A 17,799-nucleotide genomic window follows, 5' to 3' on the forward strand; every position below is an offset into this window, starting at 1 on the left:
TCTTATCATTGATCTTCACATTTTTCCTCCTAGGATAAAAAGTCCTAGTCTGATGGATTTTCCTCCCAAAAATAAAATCTTAGTCTGATGAATTTTTCTCCTAAGATAGGAGACCTAGTATGATGAATTTTCTCCTAGGATCAAAATCTTAGTCTAATGAATCTTTCTCCTAAGATACCAAAAAAGAAGATAGGAGACCTAGTCTGATGAACTTTCTCCTAGGATCAAAATCTTAGTTTGATGAATCTTTCTCCTAAAATACTAAAAAAAAAGACCTAGTCTGATGAAATTTCTCCTAGGATCAAAATCTTAGTCAGATGAATCGTTCTCCTAAGATACCAAAAAAGAAGTAGAAAAGAGACCAAGTCTGATGAACTTTCTCCTAGGACCAAAATCTTAGTCTGATGAATCTTTCTCCTAAGATAGAAAAGGTCTGATGAACTTTCTCCTAGGACCAAAATCTTAGTCTGATGAATCTTTCTCCTAAGATAGAAAACCTAGTCCGATGAATTTTCTCCTAGGATAATAATTTTTTTTTAAAAAAAGGAAGTCTGAATTTGGGAAAAAAGGGGGGTCACTTTTTTAGTTTTCTTAAGATTATCAATGTTTAGTTTTCCTGAAATTAGGGGCCCCGCCTGGAGAATAGGGTCAGATTTTACTTTAGTCAAGCTTAGTTTATAGTTTTCCGCAAACTCAACTACGTTTAGGAGACGCACATCCTAGTCAAGTCATTAATTTTACTCTCATCATTGCATCATTCATCAGCAACGCAGGTGATTTATAGCTTTATTAACACTCACAGATGTTCCCAATATCAAACTGGGGCAGGAAAATTTCTTTTGTTTTGTCTGTTTTGTTGTAATCAGGCGCCTACCTGGAAAACAAGGGAAGACAACTCAAGTTTCAAGGGAAAGCAGTTTCGAAGGAAGACAACTCAAGTTTCAAGGGAAAGCAGTTTCGAAGGAAGACAACTCAAGTTTCAAGGGAAAGCAATTTCGGAGGAAGATAATTCAAGTTTCAAGGGAAAATGGTTCGAGGTGCAAGGGAAAACAATGTCAAGTAACAAGAGAAGACGGTTCAAGTTCAGCAATCGGGTGCCCACCTGGAAAAAAGGGAATTCAATTCAGAATGCAATTCAGGTCAGTAACAAACGAAGCTCGCGTCAGGAATGCGAGCCAGCAGTCCAAGATGATCAACAGAAGTTAGTCACAATCCAGAATAAAAAGAAAAAAAACAAAAAGAAAGACAAGAAGTGAATCCAAATGCAGAAATTAATGAAAGATGTGAGCTGCTCAAGACAGGGCTGAGGTTACAAGCTATGCATGTCCCGTCTTGGTTTGAAAAGCTGAAGAAGATTGAACCAACAACTGCGGCTAACAAGCATCAAGATTCAGATCAGAGTCCGCAGGAAGAACTAACCAAGACTCAAGATCAAGCTTAAGAAGACTCATAGATAGGAATCTTATAACTCGTAGCTGATAGGCTTAGTTAGTTTTTTCAATTTTGATTTTTGATGTAATAACGGGACCGCGGACCAGAACCTCGACGGCACCTCACTCGGCTCTCAACCTCGGTACTCCATCACCTCATTCACTTCTGAACTACACGTGATTTGATTCCTTTATAGCCAAGGATATGTAGGCAGCTCAGATACCAGGGCTCGGTCACATTCTCCTTTCTTTTGGTCTCCTTAAAACAGGGTCGGGTCATAAAACCTGTCTAGTCATTCTTTATCTGAAAACTCTTCGCGTTTCTGGTCAAAGAGGGGTAGCTGTAGACATGTGATTTTTGACCTTCCCCAAGATTTTTCATATTTTAGCATGCAAATATTTAATTTAGGCCTAATATAGCTAATTTAATTGATTTTGACTATTATTACAAGAAAATGAAAATTACCAAAAAAAAATAGTTTCATTAATATTTTGTAGTCATTTTTAATCTTAAAAAAATACCCAAAAAAATAGTTTATTTTAACGGTCAGTCTTATTTTTACAGTTATTTTACTTAAGTATGACTAATTAATAAATGAGGTCGTATTTTAATCTCGTTTGCGGGGAAAGAATAAAACTTGGGCTCGAACAACTTATTTTTAGGCCTAATTTTTGAACCTAGTCCATAATTACCAAGCCCATAATTCCTACGCCCATATCCCTAACCTAATTTCTACCCGTATATAATATTACTTTAACACCTAAAATAGGGGAACACAAAAAAAATGCGCTATCCGAAGACCTAGGAAAAGGCTGAAGAGATTGGAATCCGCCGCTTTCCAAAAAAGCAAAAAAACGAGCCCTTCCCATGGTTCATCTTCTTCCTCTCGATTTTGAAAAACCGGCGAACAAAAAACCAAAGACCTTCCCCCATCGGAAAAAGGCTGACAGCCGCAGAGAAAAGGACAGACCCCCCCCCCCCCCCCCCGACTTCGTTGTCTTCTTCATATCACCCCACAACAAAAAATTGGCCAAAAATCTCCAGCTCCAAAATAGAAATCAGGTTCCATCCGTCGAGTTTGTCGGCATCTTCGAGCTCTACTCAGGTTCAAGATTGTTCGCGTTTTCGATTCCGGTATGTTGCTGGGTTTTTGGTACTGTAGCTGAAGCATCATGGTGTTGTACAAAACTTGCTGTTGGATTTTCAATATATTTGAGGAAAGTTCTTCTACTTGGTTCTACAAGAGGTTCTTGTAGTATTTAGTTGCTTGTTTTCTTATCACAACTCTAGTTCCTTACCATTTCTTCCATATCAAACGAATTGAACAGGTATGATTTACTCAGACACCTTTTTCCAGTTGCTGTTTCAGATCCTCTTCCATTTTATTTACTAATTTGGTATCAAGCTATAGACATTGTAATTTCCCTCTTTATTTAAATGTTCATAGATCCTTGGTATTTTATGATAGTGATGGAAAATGGTCGTGTATAGTGAAAATGGACATGGAGCCTTTCAGGATCTGTTTGTTTTTAAAATACCCCATTATCCCATATGCTTTAATGTTTAAGATTTTAATCTGTTCAGATCTAGTTTTAGTTCATAAGGAGAAATGAATGTTGGGAAGGGACGCTTAATAAATCATCGTAATTATGGGTACGGTTCCCGTGACATAGTCATGATGCCTAATTCCCAAATTCCGGGGTGCATTTCATGTAACCCGATTATAACAACTTCCAATAACAAAACCTTTTTGTTAGAATAATTTGAGGTGTGCCATGCCAAATAAAATCTCAAAACCCATGGCCCTCACTTAATTAATTTTAATCCTTAGAAATTGAGGCATGCCATCTAGTTGAATCTTCCATGGCCCTTGCAAAGTTGAAAGTGCGTAATTGCTTTAGGCGCGCTATTTAAAAAATTATTATCCTAAACTCGGGTGTGTATTTATGTGACCCAAATCCAAATCTCAACAACGTTAGATAAAATGTGTCGTGGACCGCGGGTGCATTTATGTGACGTGGTTCAAGACGTGTTTTAGATGACGTTGAATCTTTCCTAAAAATAATTGAATAAAAGCGGTTAAAGTTAAAATGGAACCATAGGCTAAAACATGTACTAAAATCAGATAATAGGCCAATTATAATAGTTGAGCGACCGTGCTAGAACCACGGAACTCGGGAATGCCTAACACCTTCTCCCGGGTTAACAGAATTCCTTACCCGGATTTCTGTGTTTGCGGGCTGTAAAACAGAGTTAATCTTTTCCTCGATTCGGGTTTTGAACCGGTGACTTGGGACACCATAAAATTATCCCAAGTGGCGACTCTGAATTTAATAAATAAATAATCCCGTTTCGATTGTCACTTTAAGTTTGAAAAAACTCCCTTATATGCCCCTTCTCGGGGGTGTAGGAAAAAGGAGGCGTGACACCGAGTGATTGAATATGATGAGTGAAAAGTGTGATACAGTGAGGTTGAGTACTCTAAGAGTGTGAGTACATGATTCATCTCTGAGATACATGGCATTAGCATGCATATATGGTATACATGCATAGAGATGTATTTTTCCTCATGTTGTACGGTATCACATCATTCATGACTTTTACACATTAGTATGAGGGCATATAGTGGTATTTCACACTTGTTATTGCGAAAGGAAAGGAAATATGTTTACCTATTGTGGAAAGGATCTTTCAGGAAAATTACAATTTTCAAACTATCTCATGATATTTCGATGATTTTGATAAAGGATTTGATTTTTTTTCACTGATATTCTTGAAAAGCGAAACTATTTTTCAAAAAACTTTGTAAAAGTTGAACATTTTTACCTTTGAGAGTATTTCCTTGTTTATCTGCTCTACGTTGTATGAATTGCTGTTGGTTATTTGTGTTGGACCCGACCTATTTTCCAGCTCGTCACTGCTTTCAACCTAAGGTTAGGTTTGTTACTTTTTGAGTACATGAGTTTGATTGTACTCATACTGCACTTCCTGCACATTGCGTGCAGATCCCGGATGTCGATATTGTTGCATTCGATGGTTGTTGGGTTAGAAGGCGTACTTGCGTTCCTACTGTATGCTGCCTCTTGTTCACGGTAGTCTAGATTATAAAATTCTATTTATGTATTTTTCAAACAGAAGATGTATTTTCTTCAGAACAGCTTTGTAAACTCTATTCATAGAAGCTCATGATTTGTACTACCTGTCCTTGGGAGATGTATAAGATTTAGATAATTCCTTTGTTTAATGGATTATTAAGTTAATGGAAATGAATAATTGTTAATTGACTTACCTAGTGGGTTAGGTTAGGTGCCATCACGACTAGTGAATTTTGAGTCGTGACAAGAAATCTCTATGAAACCACCTCAGTGTTTCATTAAAAAAGGCCACAAACAAAAAGTTTGTAAACTTTGAAGTTTATTTATGGCCTCAAATAATCTTCAAGGAAGTGGTATATACCCTTTCAAAATGTTTTTGTATCCAATGATTTTACCATGATGTATGAAGACCATTGCATTTATACCAAGAGATAAAGAAACAAGCTTGTGATTTTAACATTGTACATAGATGCATGATATACTTATAGCTGGAAATGATAAGGAATTTATAACCGAGATAAAGTTATAATTATTATCCCAATTTGAGATGAAAGATATGGGTGAAGTTGCATATATTCTTGGAGTTAAGATTTCAAGAGACCGTCCAAAGAAACTATTATATATCCCACAAGATAATTACTCTAGAAAAGTTCTTAAACAATTCAATATGAAAAATAGTAGCCCAGCTGACACTCATATCAGTAAAGGTCATGCCTTGGGAAGTCAGATGTGTCCTAAGACTCCTAAAGAGACAGAAAGAATGAGCCGATTTCCTTATAGGAGAGCAGTCGAAAGTCTAATGTACGCTATAATGTGCACTAGACCTGATATCGAGTAGTTGGCTTGGTAAGTAGATATCAAACTGACCCAGGCTTAGCACATTGGCAAGTAGTAAAGAGGATCATGATATATCTGAAGGGAACAGTTGATTATGCCTTTTGTTACCAAGACGGCAAGGATCTACGATTAGTTGGATACAATGATGCTGATCATGGAAGAGATCTAGACGAAAGGAAGTCTACCTCAGGATTTATTTTCTTACTCAGTGATAGCATCATATCATGGAGTAGTAAGAAACAATCATATGTATCACTATCCATAATGGAAGCCAAATACGTGGCTCTTGCATCAGCAACACAAGAAGTTGTTTGGTTGAAAAAGATCTTGGAACACTTGTTGGATATCACAAAAAATGTTGAACTAGTGTTAGTCTACTGTGACAGTGAAGCTGCAATATCCTCTACCAAGAACCTTAAGTTTCATTATAAATCCAAACACATATATATCAAGTATAACTATGCTAGAGACATGGTTAGACGCAAGGTAGTGAATGTGAAGTATATGTCTACAAAAGATATGTTAGCAGATCCATTGACCAATCGTTTATCTAGAGATGCATTTGTGAGATACACTAGGTCTCAAGTCTTGCGTAGACTTTGATATACTTTATTTTGTTATTTATTTTCCCATGTTCACAAAACTGATGTTATTTGATTATCAATAAAGTTAATTTACATACATACATATTTTTATGGATCAATGTTATGTGCATTCTTTGTTCATTTATTTTTTTTGATATGTATGTCGAGTTGAGAAGAGGTTGGCCTTTCACATAGACAACTGCCTCTTTATCTTAATGATGTGGGGAGATGAGATATGATTCTAAGCAAAATTGTCATAAGGATAATTCGAGAGCTATTCACTTAAAATCAGAATGTCGTTTAAACAATGACATGAGGTCATTAGAGTAAAAAAATGTCCACCTAGTCTACTTTGTGAGCCGGATGTGAGTTCAAAATGATATTGTAGATAAAGAAACTAAAATTTAGATACTTATGGTGTCTAAATATTATCGGTACAAAATTCTTTGAGATAAAGATATACGCTCCTTGAGAAAAAAGAGAAAATATTGTAGCACGTGTTTCATACCATGTGTGTCAATACGACCAATTGGGTTAACATAAGTCCATTCTCAACTTATTGTTGTGTGAGACCCAAAGCTTTTATGGTGGCTTAAAATTTTGTACCCTCAAAGACTCCGATCAGATACTTGAGACTTAGTGTGATGTTAGCTATCTTAGTGTGTTTTCAAAAGACCATATACATAGATTCGATCTAGCGGAGCATATCTAGAAAATCAATCAAACTAATATTAAGGAAATCGTGAGAAAAGGAAGACCATTGATGAAATCTAATTTATATGTGTTCACTGATGCACCTGTTATAATTTATGAGTTATGATTATGAATACAAGAAATAATCATATATAAGATGTTGGGACTATATCAAATGTTATTCATATGATCTAGTATACTGTAGGTTTGTACTCGACGAGAGGCTATATACTCCTAACAGATGTATAGCACTTATTTCCCATATGTTGGTCGGACGGTCCACTTCCCTGTATGAATGATTGAGGAGATGAGATGAGAATATGTTTCTCAAATTTAGATGAGCAGTTCCACTATGTGTGAGTGGGGGATATAGGAAATAAAATCCACGCATAAGGATTGCTCTTAGGGCCCACAAGGGAAAAGCCCAGTAATTTTAGTAATTATTGTCATCCTCGTTATCCCTATATATGTGTACTTCTAAAGATACTGGAAGCGGTATACGCTTTCTTCTCTATTCAATTAATCTAGGATTTAAACTGTGATTTAAGGGGTTAATCCAATACACTGTGACAACCACCACCGAACGATAATTTCAGTCGTGATTCGTCTGTTCTTTCCACTTCTTTTACACGAACAAGTCAGAACAATTACCATGAATCCCAGTTTTGAGGCCATGATGCATCCGAGTCCAAACAGTGGCGAATATGGTTTTTAGGCAACAGGTTTAATCGAACTCAGTATTATATCCACAAGAATTATGTGTTATATAGTAAGATATACAAAAAAAATTAATATATATTTTGATATACAAATCATTTTTATATACATTTTGATATACACAAAGAAGAAAATAAACTTGTGCTATACATTTTGGCATACATATTATTTGATGTGTTATACACTGTGATATACAAATAATATAGTTTTTTTTGTTGTGATATGCATTGATATAGAGACTGAAGGAACCGATAAACTAAATACATTATTTAGCGGGTAAATTATAAAACATGATTAACTAAATTAAACTCGTCAGCCATCATCACTTTCAGAGAATACCTACCAAACTGGCCGGCCTTATGCTTGAGAATTTTCACTCTTTTCAATTGACGTAAAGCACGATGCAGAAAGTCAAAGGGAAGCAAATTGAGATTCACTTAGATAAAGACACTAATAGTATGTTTGGTCAAAACTTTTAAAATCAGCTAATTTAAAAAAAAGTACTTTTCTCAAATATACTTTTTTAAAAAGCATTTTTATTGAGAAGTAGTTTGTGTTTGGTTAATTTATTTGAAAATCACTTTTAAGCATTAATTAGTGTTTGGCCAAACTTTTGAAAACTACTTCTAAGTGTATTTCTTAGAAAAGTGCTTTTGAAGGAAAGCTATTTTTTTCTGCTTCTTCAAAACTGTTTCTGCTTCTCCTCAAAAGCACTTTTTCCTCCAAAAGCTTGGTCAAACACCTCAATTTTTGGCCAAAAGTGATTTTGGCCCAAAAAAATACTTTTGACCAAAAAAAATAAAAAATTGGCTAAACAGGCTATAAATAGGAAAGTAAATTTTTGGGGGGAATTTGGCTATACAATACCAATTATTTGAAGTTGCCTGTGATAAATATAATCAAAGGCAAAATATTTGTCAATTCCTATTATATGTTACCACATGGTGCTAATTTCTCAAGAATAAATTAGACAGAGGATGAGCATTAAAACATAAAACTACCAAAAGCGATAGCCTGGATACTAAGCTTCAACAATATACCTTAGACTCCCAAAATGATTTTTTTTATTTATTGTAATCTTACTAACAACAGTATCTTCTCAACTAAGTCAATATTCACTTCACTAAAAAAACGAATTTGGATTACGATCAAATCATGGATGTAAGCTAAAATTAATTACTTTCTTTGGCTCTTATGTTCAAAAAAATCACATCATCATCCAAAGCGGTAACAGTTCGGTGTGCACTAATACTCCCATTACGAAATTTTTAATGCATTATGCAAATCAATATTTCCAGGAAATAAATTTCGAACACATACATATTAATATTCCATTGAAATCACTTGTCAAGTGGTTAAAACATCTATAACAACATAAAAGGACCATTACAATAATTTCCATATTGATATAATCTAACACAGTACTTTTTTTGGCGTATCTATATTATATTAAAAGGAGAGTAGTATGCATTGTGGTTAAGCCAAGTGACAAGCTAAAATGAAGTCACTTGGCAATTGTAGGACAACGTTAATTATTAGAAATTATAAATGGAAACATAATTAAAGGAAGTAATTTAATGAATCTTATACATAATCTAAATATATCTTAGACAAATCTAATCTCTCTATTGATCCACTCATAGATTTTCTTCTAAATTAGCTAGAAATATGGAGATAAAAATTTAATTAAAAACTAAAATAGGAAAAAAATAAAAAATATAGAAAGACATAAATTGAGATAACCTATGACTATTTATACTTTGAAGTAAGTTAAAACATAAAATAAAACTTACTTAAGATATTAAAGATTTATTACTTCAAAAATTAAAAAAATTCAACCAGTAAAATAAGATCTTACATAAAGTATAAAGTTATTTATAAGATAAGAAAAAACTTAAATATTATATATATATATATATATATAATATTAAAATGAATGTAGTGATGCATGACATTAAGCCAAGTACCATATTCAGAAAATGTCACCTAGAAATAGTACGGAGAAATAATCTAAATAGAAATATTTCTACTTTGCATTTTTAAGACATAATCTAAATAGATTTTTAGACAAATTTAATAAGGATTAAAACAACTTAGATTTGATCAAATTTAATTTATGGTAGAAATCAATTAAAATTGACTCACATTCTTATACTAAATAAATTTTGATAGCTTTCCAAATATAATTATTAACTAACCACTTGATCTGCTTTCTTTCATTTTATTATTTTATTATTTTTAGAAATAGTACATGGAGAAATAAAATGATAGTGAAAATATTACCATTACATATAATGTGTTCAAACAAATAAAAAATTAACTTTTATGATTAATAATAAAATAAGTGTGGTAGAAATAGATATTAAATTAAACAAGCTAATGAAAGCCACATAACAATGTAATAATATTATGTATTGAATAATAAAATAGCAAAAATAAGGAATAAATAGAGAGAAATTAATCAAAACTTTCATCATAAAGAAAAATGATAAAACTTATTTAAATTTGAGATGAGAAAGTTGTTATTTATCTATTATGAGATTTGCAAAATGGTTTCATGTCTTGCTTCTTAATTAATATCTAATGATTATCTATAAATTTTATCTGGAAGGTTTATATTTTAATGTTATTTATACATAATTCAAATAATCCAAATCATAATCTGACATGATCAATGGCGGATCTACATGCTGTTTTTGGGTGCTCAAGCACCCATTATCTTTGACAAGATTTAGTAAATTTGTATAGGTAATTATAAAAATATTTAGATAAATATTGAGTAAGCACCCATAATTAAACTCTTTTTTTCTCTTCTTTCAGAATTTTTATCAGTGAGCACCCACGACTTTAAAATCATGGATTCGCCACTGAACATGATTTGTGTCCGTGCGCGGGTACTAATACTAGTTTAGATTAATAGGAATAATAACTCTTTCAATAAGAAAATGATTTCACTCAACTTGAGTATCGCATTGCTAAACCCATAAATCTATCTATACAATATTAAAAGCACGAAGGCCCTCAACGAAATGTCGTTCGCCTTTTTTACCCTTTAAAAGTTAATTTTATATTGGACAAACTAGTCATTTAAATTACTTTCCTAATATTTAGGAGTTAAAAATTAATTATATTTTGTGTCTCTAATTCTTTCTTATTTGAACTAGGTATGAAATCCTAATATTTAGGACTTCAACTTCAATTATACTTTTACCTTATATAAATTAAAAAGAAAGAAAAAATTAAATATACTTCTACCACGTTTTTTCTCCCCTCTCCTTTCATTAACAAGAGATACTCTACGTACTATAGTTTTAATTTTACATTACCAATATTTACGTAGAATGGAAAAATACAACTTAAAACTTGGGGCTTTTTATCTCATCCAAACTTGATCTTTAATAAATAAAAATTTGCAATCCCTTTAAATATAGGTAAATTACCATAAGAAATACTTTATTGAATATTCATTTAATTAATTTTCTAATATTTAGGAGTTTCAAAGTTATTAAAATTTTACGTATTAAATTTTTCTTACTTGAACTATGTAGAAAGTCCTACTAGAACTTTGAAAATATTAAGAATTTACTTTGTACAAATCTAGGTTTAGGAGTTTAAAACTATATTATTATATATATATTTATTTAAACTATGTAAAAAAATCCAAAAACTTTAAAATTATTAAGAGTTTACTTATGCAAATCTTGTACTTAAAAATATCCGATCATTTATTATGAAGGAAAATATGGACACTATAATATTCTATTGGTACTTATGTCTCTTGTGCAAACGTATAGTTAATATTTGAATAACATTGTGAGCACTTCTATGAGGCAGGATTTCTTTTTCTTTTTGCTGAGTAGTTTAATAACATGAAAAATCATCATTTTCAGGACTTAAATTGTTTTCTTATTTTTCTAGCTCAAATGTATTCTTTTATAATTTTTATGCTTTTAAAAAGTTTATATTCACTGATCAAGATACACGCGCAAAGCGCTTACCAAAAGACTAGTATAAAAAAATATCAGATTGCCACTTTAGGGCTAATAATTGGAATATAACTAGCGTTTTCAAACAAGTTACAGATTTAAAATGCGGAAAAATAGTTGAAAAATAGCCACTAAAACTTTAGAATTTTTTCTAGAATTTAATCTGCTGCAAGTGAAACTTTAGGATAGTGCCCTGGAATTCAAAATTTATGTAAGTGAAATTCCTTGATAGTATCTTAATTAGAATTGGAATTATCTCTGGGTCATTATATTATAATATAAGATTAAACTTCAAAAAAATATTGCCAAAAACTCTCTAGCATCATGTATCATTATTTTGGTCCTTATCCTCATAGAAGTAGAAGATGAAATTGGAGATTTTAACTGAAGCATGTGCATGTTTTGTCTACAGCAAAATTAACCGATTATGACAAGAACAAACATAATCCCTATCAGTCACCAACAGCAACTCCAATTCTATGGGGCCCATCCCAAGGAAAGAAAAGAAATTTGGAAAAATGATAGTAGAATATAAAGATACCAGATAGTTTTCCCTTCTTTTGAGCCGGGCAGACACTTTATTCTCCCCAAATCTCATTTGTGAAAGAGGCTAGAAGATACAAGATACTCAAGTTGTAGCCAACTATGGCTGCTACATGCTAATGGTCGAAAATTTGAAATTGGTACTCTGTACAGTTTAGGATATATATATACACATACTTTTTACTGTACCCATATCAATAATTGAAAATTACCCAATTCAAATGAGGTTTCAGAGAATAGTTTTAAGGAGAGATGTCACTCAGGTATTAGTAGAACACATTCTACTCAGAGGTTGGAAAAAGTTAGTGGTAAAATATTTTAACATTTCACCTTTATTTTTGTACAAACTGACTTTCAAGAAAATAACTGTAACATGATATGTACCCTAAGTTAAGTTCAGTATAAACGAAATACATAGCTGTCACATGTGAATCTCATTTTTAAGATCTTAATAACAAGCAGATGCATCCTACCATAGTGGATCTCTCTCAGCTATGATTGACATTAATTCTTCGGTTAACTAGAGAAATATATTATTTATTCAGGTGCCCTTTGCATAGTAATTTTGTTCTTTAATTTCATACCGAATTCATTTCGAGCAAAATCTCCTTCCCTTGTATGTGTAATTGACAACAAGTTCTAATGTTTTTGTCAGAACAGAAGGCTTATGGAAGGGTCAACTTTCAAAAGGCATGCATCACATTTTGTCCCCTATGTAAATAGGTTGCCCATGGAAGCTAAGGAATGTACATTTTGGAAAATATTCGACATTCACATTGGATATTTCGTTCTCTGAAATCTTGTAGACAAAGTTCCTCAATTCTTGGTGCATGTTTATACGAAGCATTAATATGTTGTGAAGACGATATATACACACACTATATATATATACACACACTATTCATAGAAGACGATAAAATAGAGTATCATCCATCTATCTGAAAGTGAAAATTGCTCGTGACATATACTCTATGCCTCTATTAAACCTTTTTGAAATGTCTTTCTACCTTTTTAAAATTTCTCTTTTATTTTCAAACGATAAAAAAGTTGTGACGACCCAAGTTCTCCCTCTGTGAACTGTCGTGACGGCACCTAGTCTCTACGATTAGGTAAGCCTAACAAATTCGCGGAAATAAAATAAAGATACGAAACTAACAATTAACAGGTAAATATAATAAAGGAGTTTAAAATGCCGCTCGGTATATATAATAATGACACTCTCGAAGTGAACATAACACTCCCAAAACCCGGAATCTCATGAATCACAAGCTAAAGAAGTATATAATGTTTCTAACACCAGAAATCTAATAACGAAGAAAATACATGAAGTCTATAACTAAAGGGAGAATAGAGATGGACTTCTAGGTCTGCGGACGCGTCAGATATACCTCGAAGTCTCTAGATCGCCTCGCCTCACTGAAGTATGGCTGAGAGGAAGAACCTGGATCTGCATACGAAAAATATATGCAGGAAAGGGCATGAGTACACCATAGCGGTACCCAGTAAGTGTCAAGCCTAACCTCGATCGAGTAGTGACGAGATCAGGTTAGGGCCCTACTGGTTATATATATAACAGGATAAAGCAGTATGAAATATGACAGAGAAGCTAATTGCTAACAGTCAATGAAATGAAACCACAGGAAAAATCATAACTCAGTACACAGAGAAAAGCAACAGGGGATCTCCCGGGATACTGTCCTATAGTCAAATCATAAATGTGTAGGGGATCTCCCGAATACCGTTCCGTAGTTCCAAAGTAAATATCCAGCACAGGGGGGATCTCTCGGGATACCATCCCGTAGTCCCAAATATAAATGTGTAGGGGGATCTCCCACAATACCGTTCTGTAATCCCAAAGTAAACATGCATGGGGGATCTCCCTAAATACCGTTCCGTAGTCCCAAAGTAATACACAACCCAATTAGTACACACAACGGTCTCAACAAGAAATATACAATTCTATTCAAGTTTGTATCAACGAGAAGAGTAATTCCTACCCTAACATGCTACACAGAGTCCAGGTAGGCAGTTAAAGCAGATAACACAATTAAGGCACGTAAGCATGCTTTCTATGCTAAACAGGAGGCTACATATACTAGTATTGCTCAATTTAAAATAAAATATAGATATTTACTTAATGAAAACAGGGGTTTATAATAATTAGCACGTGTACGCACTCGTCACCTCACGTACACGACATGCATATAACAATAGTACCAAAATCCTAAGGGGAGTTCCCCTATGCAAGGTTATTCAAGCCACTTACCTCAAACCAAGCTCAAAATCAATCTGATATCACGCTCTTGCCACGAGTATCCAACTCCGAGTGGCCCAAATCTAATCAAATAAATTACATAATGTAAATATAGCTACACGCAACTAATTTAACTAATGAATTTAAAGCTAAGACGAGAAAATAGGAAAATGCCCAAAAATCCTCCCTGGGCCCATGTCTCGGAATGAGGTAAAAGTTACCAATTTAGAACACTCATTCACTTACGAGATCACTCATCCAAGAATTATTCAATTCTGACACCTAAAACCCGATCAAAACCCAAAAATTCGATTGGGAACTTTTCCCCTAAATTTCCATTTTTTTCACTTAGATTCTTTGATTAGATTGAGAAAATTACTATATATTGATGAAATATAAACGAAATAGGGTTAGGAATCATTACCCACTGACTTCCTCTTCAAAATCCTCACAAGATTGCCTTTTCCCGAGCCAAAAAATCGAACTTGGTGTTATGAACTTTCAACCCTCGAAATTTTCTTTTTCTGCCGAGTGATGTCCGCATCTGCACTCCCAAGACCCACCTATGGTCCCGCTTCTGCAGCTGGAGCTATGTATCTGCCAAATTTCATTAATTCCCCAAGCACCACACATACGCTCTTTTCTTCGGAAATGCGGCTCCCCTTCTGTGGCTCTTGAGTCACACCTGCGACCACTGATCCTCTTGCCTCAAACCTCACCTGCGATCTCCTTTCTCGCTTCTGCGGGGCTGCACCTGCGGGCTTCCCACCACGGGTGCAAAAACACCAGAAGCAGCCAACTTCAAAATTTGCTCATGTCCAAGTTTTCATCCGTTAAGCATCTGAAACTCACTCGAGGCCCCTAGGACCTCAACCGAACATACCAACCAATCCTAAAACATCATACAAACTTAGTCGAGCCTTCAAATCACATCAAACAATGCTAGAACTACGAATCACTCTCCAATCCAAACCTAACGAACTTGAATTTCCAAAATTCCACAATCGATGCCGAAACCAACCAAACCATGTCCGATTGACCCCAAATTCTGCACACAAGTCACATTCACCACTATGGACCTATTCCAACTTCCGGAATTAGATTCCGACTCCGATATCAAAACTTCAGTATCGGCCCGAAACTCCAAAAATTCAACTTTCGTCATTTCAAGCCTAAATAAGCTACGGACCTCCAAAACACAAACCGGACACGCTCGTAAGCCCGAAATCAACCAACGAAGCTAATGGAATTGACAGAATTCTATTCTGAAACCATCTTCACACTGCTCTGACTACAGTCCAAATTCTAAGACTTAAACTCTCATTTAGGGACTAAGTTTTCCAAAACACTTCGAAACTCAAGATGAACCATCCCGGCAAATCACAATAGCAGAAAAAGATACGGGGAAAGCAGTTAATAGGGAATCGGGGCGTTAATTCTCAAAACGACCAGCCAGGTCATTACACCCTCCCCATTTTAAAATATTCGTTCGTCCTCGAACGAGCATAGAGACATACCTGAAATGGTGAAAAGATGAGAAAATGGTTGTGCATATCCTGCTCGGTCTCCCAAGTCGCCTCCCCAACCAACTAACCTCGCCACTGAACCTTTACTGAGGCAATGTTCTCTGACCTCAGCTTTCGAATCTGCCTGTCCAATATAGCCACTAGCTACTCAACATATGATATATCCTTGTCCAACTGGACTAAACTGACATCCAACACGTGCGACAGATCACCGTGATATCTTCGGAGCATCGAAACATGAAATACCAGATGAATTCCTACCAAGCTGGGAGGTAAGGCAAGCTCAAAAGCAACTTCCCCAACACGTCGCAACACTTCAAAGGGGACAATAAACCTTGGGCTTAACTTGCCCTTTTTTCCAAATATCATGACGCCCTTTATAGGCGAAACCCGAAGCAAGACCCGCTCTCCAACCATAAATGAAACATCGCAAACCTTCCGGTCCACATAACTCTTCTATTTGGACTGGGCTTTGCGGAGTCTATCCTGAATCACCTTAACCTTCTTTAAAGTGTCCTGAAACAAGTTTGTTCCCAATAATCTAGCCTCGCCCGGCTCGAACCAACCCACTCGGGATCTACACCGCCTACTATATAGAGTCTCATACACTGCTATCTGAATGCTGGATTGATAATTGTTGTTGTGGGAAAACTCCACAAGTGGAAAGAACTGATCCCAAGAACCTCCAAACTCTATCACACACGCACGGTGCATATCCTCAAGAATCTAAATAGTGCACTCGGACTGTCCGTCCATCTGGGGGTAAAATATTATGGTCAATTCCACCCGAGTACCCAACTCATGCTGAACGGCTCTCCAGAACCATGATGTGAATAAAGTACCTCTATCTAAAATGATGGAAACTGGAATACCATGTAGGCAAACAATCTCCCGAATATAAATCTTAGCCAACCGCTCTGAAGAATAAGTAGTACATACAGGAATGAAGTGCGCGGACTTGGTCACCCGATCCATAATCACCCAAATGGAATCGAACTTTTTCAAAGTTCGTGAGAGTCCAACTACAAGATCCATGGTGATCCACTCCCACTTCCACTCTAGAATCTCTATCTGCTAAAGCAAGCCACCTGGTCTCTGGTGCTCATACTTCACCTGCTGACAATTGAGGCACTGAGCTACAAACCCAACTATATCTTTCTTCATCCGCCTCCACCAATAGTGTTGCCTCAAATCCTAGTACATCTTTGCGCCACCCGGATAGATGGAATATCGCGAACTGTGGGCCTCCTCCAAAATAAACTCCCGAAGCCCATCAACATTGGGTACACATATCCGACCCTACATCCTCAATACCCCGTCATCACCAATGATCACATCTCTGGCATCATCATGCAGAACCTTTTCCTTGAGGACAAGCAAATGAGGGTCATCATACTAACGCTCTCTGATACAATCAAACAAGGAAGACCGAAAAACCACCTAGGACCCGACTAGGCTCCGAAAACTCCAATCTCACAAACTGGCTGGCTAAGGCATGTACATCCATCGCCACGGGCCTCTATGCTGCTGGTAGATAATCCAAACTCCCAGAACTCTCCGCCCGGTGACTCAAGGCATCGACCACCACATTATATCATAATCCTTAAGCATCTTAACTACCTACTCTGATGCAAATTAAGGTCATTCTGCTTAAAAAGATGCTGCAAACTCCGGTGATCAGTTTAGATCTCATAAGGAACACCGTACAAATAGTTATGCCAGACCTTCAAGGCATGAACAATAGCAGCTAACTCGAGATCATGGACAGGATAATTCTTCTCATGCACCTTCAGTTGTCTGGACACGTAGGCAATCACCCTACCATCCTGTATCAATACCGCTCCAAGGCCAATCATCGAGGCATCACAATAGATAGTATAAGACCCCGAACCTTTAGGCAATATCAATATTAGGGCTGTAGTCAAAGCTATCGTGAGCTTTTGAAAGCTCTCCTCACACTCTTCCGTCCACATGAACGGAGCACCTTTCTAGTCCAGCCTGGTCATAGGTGCTGCAATAGATGAAAATCCCTCAATAAATCGACGGTAATAACCTGCCAAACCAAGAAAACTATGGATCTCTATAGCTGAGGATGGTCTAGGCCAACTCTACACTGCTTCCACTTTCTTCGGA

General features: G+C 35.4%; 1 long non-coding RNA gene across 1 annotated transcript; it reads left to right on the forward strand.

Moving 5' to 3' along the window:
* The first annotated feature begins 2,272 nt into the window (after nucleotides 1-2,272).
* On the forward strand, nucleotides 2,273-4,670 carry LOC138882383 (uncharacterized). Its single transcript, XR_011403980.1, has 2 exons — nucleotides 2,273-2,759; nucleotides 4,437-4,670. It is a non-coding gene; the product is annotated as an uncharacterized lncRNA (long non-coding RNA).
* Nucleotides 4,671-17,799: the final 13,129 nt, after the last annotated feature.

The sequence above is a fragment of the Nicotiana sylvestris genome, chromosome 11 (genome assembly GCF_000393655.2).
Source record: "Nicotiana sylvestris chromosome 11, ASM39365v2, whole genome shotgun sequence".
Classification (NCBI taxonomy): Eukaryota; Viridiplantae; Streptophyta; class Magnoliopsida; order Solanales; family Solanaceae; genus Nicotiana; species Nicotiana sylvestris.